This window comes from Channa argus, chromosome 13 (genome assembly GCF_033026475.1).
Source record: "Channa argus isolate prfri chromosome 13, Channa argus male v1.0, whole genome shotgun sequence".
NCBI classification, from domain to species: Eukaryota; Metazoa; Chordata; class Actinopteri; order Anabantiformes; family Channidae; genus Channa; species Channa argus.
In genome coordinates, this window is record NC_090209.1 from 1,300,708 (window position 1) to 1,308,863 (window position 8,156).

The window sequence follows — 8,156 nt, forward strand, 5'->3', positions numbered from 1 at the left end:
TTCTATTTTAGCTGTTATAATTAATACAAGACAGCATAATAAGATTGTTTCAGTAACGCTGCTCTATCCCAAGGCCATTTTGTGTTTAAATTAATACTGTTCAACCAATCAGGTCTACGTAGTGACAGATAAGGATCTTTCCAACTGGTTAAAATGGGAAGGGGGGAACAATCTTTATTTAATTTATTATTTTATTTGTTGTGGGTTTTACAGGATTACCATTATAGTCAATATTTATGCGTAAGGACCAGATGCACAGTTTAGCGTTTTTGGGTTTACAATGTTGAGTATACATTTTTGTTTTTATAACAAAAAACATGTTAAAAATTATAGGCTATTTGGCCTACGTTTCCACATTTACAATAAGATAAAATACAATTTTATCTGCATTTTCAAATTGATGTATTCCCAAAATGCAGTTCAGAATCACAATCAGAAATACTTTATTATTGCTTTCGTCTCAGATGCTCCATGCCAGAGTTGGAAATTGTGCATTAGAACGTAACATATAAACATAAAAGGAAAATACATTAAATTAAATGTATAGTAAAAAATTTATTCTGAGTATCGGATATTTCAGGGAGTATTTATAAAGATTGATGGCCCAAGGAATGAATTCCTGTGGTGCTCAGTATTGCACTTAGTAGTGTGAGTCTTGCACTGAAGGTGCTCCTATGCGTCACCAGCATGTCATGCAGAGGATGGGAAATATTCTCCATTATCCCTTCCAGCTTGGACAGCATCTTTCTGTTTGACACTGCTGCTGTTTCCACTCCAGCTTCCTCCTCTAGCAGTCTTTAGCCTCACAGATCTTTAGCTTCAAGTCCTTCTGAATAGCCCTCAGCTCCTCTTTATTTCCCCCTAAAGGCCCTTTTCTTCTGATTTAGAATTTCTTTGATCTCTTTTGTTACCCATGGCTTATTGTTTGGATAGCACTTGACGGTTCTTGCTGGGACAATGCTGTCAAATTTATGTAGTCTGTTATGCACACTGTAAGCCCATCTATGGCTCGATCATCTAGGGTACTGTGTTTGCATTTTACTGAGAAAGTGAGGAGGCTGGAGCCAGAGGATCAAAGGCAGCAGGAGGTGCAGCACTGTTGTGAATCTGTTGTGAATCTGTGAGTTATTGGGAGGCCTGGTTACTGAGGGCTTTGTTGGTGGTAAGCAGGACTTTAAAATGAATACAGTGTTGAACAGGGAGCCAGTGGAGCTGTTGGAGGATGGGGGTGATGTGTTCTCTGGTGTGGCTGTGGGTGAGTACCGGCTGCTGAGTTCTGTATATACTGCAGTTTATGAAGGTCAGAGGAGGGAAGGCCGTAGACAATACTATAACAGTAGTAGTAGTAGTAAAACATAATACATGTAAAGCCTAAAAACATATAAAACATAGAATAGCACAGCATTAAAGTAAAAGGTAATGATCATTTTAAAATGATCACTTTAAAATGCTTTTCTAAACAAAAAAGTCTGTTTTTTGAAACAGTCCACAGTCTGTTGTGCCCTCAGGTTCTCAGGTAGAGCGTTCCATAGCCGTGGAGCAGCTGCTGAGAAAGCTCGGTCCCCCATTGTATGGAGTTTGGGTCTGGGGGGGTAGAGGCGATAGGTGTTGGTGCAACGGAGTTGTCTAGTTGTCGATTGCAGTGTGAGGAGTTCCTTTAGATACTGTGGGGCATTTCCATGGATGCACTGGTGGGTGAGTAGACAGACTTTATAATCAATGCGAAGGTGGATGGGAAGCCAGTGAAGTGTCCGGAGGACAGGAGTGATGTGTTGGTGTTTCCGCACTCTTATAAGGATCCTGGCGGCGCTGTTTTGAACATATTGGAGCTTTTGAAGGCTCCTGCCAGGGATTCCAATGAGAAGTGCATTGCAGTAGTCCAGCCTGGAGGAGACAAAAGCGTGGACCAGCCTTTCAGCATCACAGAGGGACAGAGATGGGCGGATTTTGGCTATGTTTCTCAGATGAAAAAATGCAATTTTGCAGAGGTGTTGGACATGTGTTTCGAATGACAGGTGGGGGTCGAACTTGACCCCCAGGTTGCTAACAGAGTTGGAGAGGGTAATGGTGTGACCAGAAAAGGAGATACAATTAATGGGTGAGGAATGAAGCAGATGAGTGGTGCCAACTAGAAGGGCTTCGGTTTTGATGCTGTTTAGCTGAAGGAAGTTCTCTGTCATCCATGCCTTAATGTCCTCCAGGCAACAGGTGAGAGTTGACGGAAGTGTCGGTGGGGTTGGGCTCAGTCTCACGTAGAGCTGAGTATCATCAGTATAGCAGTGGAAGGAGACTCCATGCTTGCCAATGACGTAGCCCAGTGGGAGCATGTAGATGTTGAAAAGGGTCGGCCCAAGAACCGACCCCTGTGGCACCCCACAGGTGACCAAGTGTAACTGAGATTTGGCATCCCCACTCAGCTCTATTTGTGAGATAGGAACTGAACCACCCTAAAGCAGTATCAGAAAAACCAACAGTATACTGCAGACGATGGAGGAGAATTTTGTGGTCAACTGTATCAAAAGCGACAGTGAGGTCCAGAAGAATGAGAAGAGATGGGAAGCCCTGATCAGCAGCCATTAGGAGGTCGTTAGTGACCCTGACCAGGGCTGTCTCTGTGCTATGGGAGGGGCGGAAACCGGATTGAAATGTTTCAAACAGTCTTTTGAGGTGATCCTGGAGCTGGGCTAAGACCGCTTTTTCCAAGACCTTTGATAGGAATGGAAGATTAGAGATTGGACGATAGTTTGCCATGACTTCAGGATCCAGGGAGGGTTTTTTTAGACATGGTGTAATTATTGCGGTTTTCAGTGATGTTGGGACTGTGCCACTCTGGACGGAGTAATTAATGATGCTGGTGATGAGTTGGCTAATGTTTGAGACATTAGTTTTTACCAAGGGAGTGGGGAGAGGGTCCAGGATGCACGTTGAGGGTTTCATCCTCTGTATGATAACTTCAACTTTTTTCACAGTAGTAGCTGAAAACCTAGACAGACAGCCTTCTGGCCTTGAAGTGGGGAGGTCAGGGGGTTTGCGGTTTATGACTGACAGTGAGGAGCGGATAGTTTCAACCTTAGTGGTAAAATGTGCAATGAAACTGTTGCTGTTCCTCTGTGTGGTTGCTGCCAGTGTGGGATTGGGGTTTGAGTAGATGATTTATTATGGAAAAGAGTTGTTTCTAGTTCCCGGGGCTGTTATTGATTATATTTGAGTAATATTGTGATCTGGCAGTGGCAAGTGCTTTGGAGTAGTTTTTTTCATGATCCCGGTAGGCAATTTTATGGACAGTTAAGTTGGTTGAGATAAAGCGACGTTCAAGGGCCTGCCCAGCTGTTTTCATCTGTCGGAGCTCCCTTGTAAACCACGGTGCAGATTTTGAAAAAGTGACCACACGTCATCTAAGAGGAGCATGAGCCTCAAGGATATTTTGGAGGCTGTTATTATAATAGTCCACTAGGTCTGTGACTGAGGGGAGTTCCGGGACAATGGAGAGATTTTTGATGTCAGTATTTAGGTGAGAGAGATTTATGTTTCTCAGATTTCTGAACTGGATACAACGCTGTGGGTTTGGAGACAGTGTATATGAGAGGAAGTCCATTGAAATTATTTTGTGGTCCGAGACACCCAGGTCGTATACTTGGAGGTTAGAAATGGGGACAGAGTCAGTAATGACTAAGTCAAGGATGTGGCCTTTACTATGGGTGGGGACCTCAACTTTCTGCTTCAGGTTTAGGCAGTCCAGCAGTTCTAAGAACTCAGCAGCAGAATGGTTTGAAGGTGTGTCCACGTGGATGTTCAGATCTCCGAGTATCAGCATGTTGGGTGACAATGTGCAGAAGGTTGAAAGGACTTTGTACATTTCTGTGATGAAACTCGGGTGTTGCTTTGATGGCCGGTAAATAAGAAGTATTACTGTAGAGAGTGGATGTTTACATTTAATTGCCAAACATTCAAAGGTAGACAGTTTAGGAAGACGGAGGGATGACAGTTTCAGATCTTCACGGAGGAATATGACTAGGCCCCCACCACGGCCAGTGGTGCGAGCTTTTTCAAGGTAGGTATATCCGGGGGGGCAGGACTCATTCAAAACTGAGTAGGCCTCGGGTTTATGCCAGGTCTCAGTCAGGCAGATGATATCAGTCTCATTTTCCAGAATGTGGTTATGAATCAAACAGGATTTATTTGATAGGGACTGGACATTAAAGAGTTCAAGTTTAGTGTTTGATGTAATATTGATGAGAGGACGAAGAACTCTGTAGTCCACTCCAGGATTCCAGAAATCCACTCCAGGAATCCCATTTCCCCTTGTCCGTGGCTTTGGAGCATTTTCAGTCTCCATGGTAACTGTGTTCGGATGACGTAATCGAGTCGTCACGGAGCGAGATTCTGACCACAGTGAAGGAATGGCGCTCCCAGTTCCGGTATAGACGAACCCCCGGCCAGATCCTCTATGGGCGTAGCGGGATCGACAGAGGAGTCCTAGTTGTTCAATGGCTCCAATGTCCGATGGGAGGCCATGGTTGTTGAGCTCCAGAAGCTGCGATGGTGAATACTGGAGCATGACGCCAGGTGGTTTTGGTATGGTCCCCTGCAAAAAGGTAACCATAGACCATGTGCAGGCGACTGGGTAGTCGCAGCAAATGCCGAGGGAGACCGCAACAGCACGTCCAGTTATTAACTTATCTAAACCAACAACCTGTCTGCTAGACCCAATTCCAACTAGACTGCTCAAGGAAGCTTTACCCTTAATTGATAAGTATTAGATATCATCAATCTATCTTTAGAAACAGGCTATGTACCACAGACCTATAAGGTAGCTGTAATTAAACCACTACTTAAAAACCCCTGTCTTGACCCAGGTGTTTTAGCCAATTACAGACCAATATCTCTTATCTGTATATCATGTTCCTCCATCTAACCTTGTCTTCTGCATCCTCTTCTCTCACACCAACTAACTTCATTTCGTCACTCTCTGCATCCATAAATCTCCTCTTTGGTCTTCCTCTAGACCTCCTGCCTTGCAGCTCGAATATATATGTGTGTGTGTGTGTGTCTGCTAATTTATTCAAAGTCTCTCCTCTGAACATGTCCAAACCACCTCTCCAAAACATCAAACATGAGCTGTCCCTCTGATGTCCTCATTCCTGATCAATCCTCATCACTCCCAAAGAGAACCTCAACATCTTAAGCTCTGCTACCTCCAGCTCTGCCTCCTGTCTTTTCTTCAGTGCCATTTTCTCTAAGCCGAAGAACATCTCTGGTCTCACCACCATCTTGAACACCTTTCCTTTCATTCTCACTGATACTCTTCCCCTCTTTTCCACACTCTCCCTTGCACTGAACCATTGACCCTAGGTACTTAAAGTCCTGCACCTTCTTCACCTCTGCTCCCTGTAACCTCACCGTTCCACCTGGGTCCCTCTCATTCACACACATGTATTCTGTCTAACTGTGGCTAAGCTTAATTCCTCTGTTTTCCAGAGCAGACCTCCACCTCTCTAGATTTTCCTCCACCTGCTCCCTGCTCTCACTACAAATCACAATTTCATCTGCAAACATCATAGCCCACGGAGATTCCTGTCTAACCTCATCTGTCAGCCTGTCCATCACCAGAGCAAACAAGAAGGGGCTCAGAGCCGATCCTTGATGCAGACCCACCTCCACCTTGAACTCCTCTGTCACACCTACAGCACCTCACCACGGTCTTACAGCTCTCATACATGTCCTGCACCACTCTAACATACTTCTCTGTCACTCCAGACGTCCTCATACAATACCACAGCTCCTCTCTCTGCACCCTGTCATACGCTTTCTCTAAATCTACGAAGACACAATGCAACTCCCTATGACCTTCTCTGTACTTCTCCATCAGCATCCTCAAAGCAAATACTGCATCTGTTGTTCTCTTTCTAGGCATGAAACCACATTGCTGCTCACAAATGTTCACCTCTGCCCTTAGCCGAGCTTCCACTACTCTTTCCCACAACTTAATTGTGTGGCTCATCAGCTTTATTCCTCTGTAGTTACTACAGCTCTGCACATCTCCCTTGTTCTTAAAAATCAGGGCCAGTATATTTCTCCTCCATTCCTTGGGCATCTTCTCACTCTCCAAGATCTTGTTAAACAAATTAGTCAGAAACTCTACTTCCACACCAACAGAAAACAAAAGCATAGCAAATAAATGAAATACAAACAGGACTAGCAGTACTTCATTATTAAAAGCAGTATGTCATTTAATTTAGGGTGGCACAGTGGGACTTTCTTTCTAGAGTTTGTGGTCTGTGCAGGTTTCCTCCATGATACACTAACCTGGGGTTTGGCAGTTGGACGTGTAGTTGGAGAAGATACCGAATCCTCTGTAGCTCCTTTAAGAAAGGCCAGGACCTTTTTTTGGCAGCTGCCACAAATAGTGTGTGTGTGTGCGTGTGTATGTGTGTGTGTGTGTGTGTGTGTATAAATGGGTAAATAGGAAGCGACTGTAAAGAACTTAAGGTAATAAGTAAAGAAGTATTATATATATATATATATATATATATATATATATATATATATAACCCCATTAACAGCACATTGCAGTATGCAAGACGAGACATGACCAGCGCCTGTACAGTGAGTTGGGTTGTATCTTCTGTGATGTAGGGCCTGATCTTTCCGATGTTGTAGAGGGCAAATCTCTATCCCCTAGGGACTGAGGAGATGTGGTCCTTAAAGCTCAATTGGTCATCAATAATGACATCAGATTTCTGGCCAACAACTGGGAGCAATCACTGTTTATCCAATGTTGATTCTGATGTGTTGTGTTGTGTCGAAGGTCTGGCTAGAAGTACAAGAACTTCAGTTTTGGAGAGTTGAACTGAAGATGTCTCTCTCTCATCCAAGCAGAGATGTCAGAGAGACAGGCGGGAAAGCGTGATGAGACAGTGGAGTAATCCAGTGGAAAGGATAAGAAGAGCTGTGTGTCATCAGCATAGCAATGATAGGAAAAGCCATGTGACTGGATAAACCCAGAGATAAACCCAGGGATGTAGTATAGACGGGGGTAAAAAAAAGACCAAGAACTGAACTGTAGAGATGCTATGAGAGTTAGAAACAAGCCCCTGCCAGGATACCTTAAGGGTTCGTCCCGAAAGGTAACCCTGAGGCCTAACTACAGCTGATCCAGAGATGCCCAAATCAGAGTGTTTGAACAACAGGATCTGATGGTTCCCAGTGTCACAGGTTGCAGATAGGTCAAATAGGATTAAGACAGAAGACTGACCTCTGGCCTTTGCAGCTTGAAGAGATTCCACAACAGTCAGGAGTGCCGTTTCTGTGAGTGACCACTGTCGAAGCCAGACTGGTTGACATCAAGGAGGTTTTTCTTGGAAACAAAGTCTGATAGTTGATTAAAGACTGCTCTTTTCATAGTCTTTGCCAGAAATTGAAGAAGAGAGACAGGTCTGTAGTTCTCCACAAGGCAGGTGTCAAGAAAAGGCTTCTTAAGTAATGGGGTAAACTGAGCCTGTTTGAATGAGGTCAGAAAAGTTGTGAGAGATGCGTTGATGATAAATGTAATAGCTGGGATTTGTCACAGCATCCTCCCTTCCATCCTCCCCTCCCCTCCTTCTCTCTCTCTCTCCCTGTCTGTTTTGTGTTTTTTTTCCTAGAGCACCTGGACTGCAGTGGCAGCCACACCAGCAGGCAATCACTCATCCTAATGACAGCAGCTCATATACCGGTCTCCTTCACGCCACAAGTCGCCAGATTGTCTCAGTAACCTCCTTGGTACTCGAGTACACTAAGCTCTTTAGAAAAACACGTTAGTGTCAACCTGCTAACCTGCTCTTTGTCTCCCTGCCCTCAAAACCTCCGGCCGCCCTGCAGCGATCACCATTCCTCCTCCTCCTGTGACTCGCCGCTCAATATCTCCCCCCCGCACCGGGCGTCAAAGTCTTTAGCAGCGAGAATGGTAGATGGCGGAGGTGGAGGTGGGTAGATGTTTGTTGTGTTGCTGGGCTTCTCCTGATAGTATTCAGTCTTTGCCCTGATGACTGTGAGCAAAAGATACAAGCAGACAGATACTCAACAACAGTAGATGGAATCTTGGACTTGCGCCACTTCCTCTCAGCACTCAGCATGCTGTGTTTCTTACAGTTGGTGAGCCACGGATTAGAAGCTGA

The 8,156-nt window shown here is 44.7% G+C and overlaps 1 pseudogene; it reads right to left on the bottom strand.

Annotated features, from left to right (window-relative positions):
- Positions 1 to 1,125: 1,125 nt before the first annotated feature.
- LOC137139239 (uncharacterized) lies at positions 1,126 to 4,958 on the bottom strand (annotated as a pseudogene).
- Between the last annotated feature and the right edge of the window lie 3,198 nt (positions 4,959 to 8,156).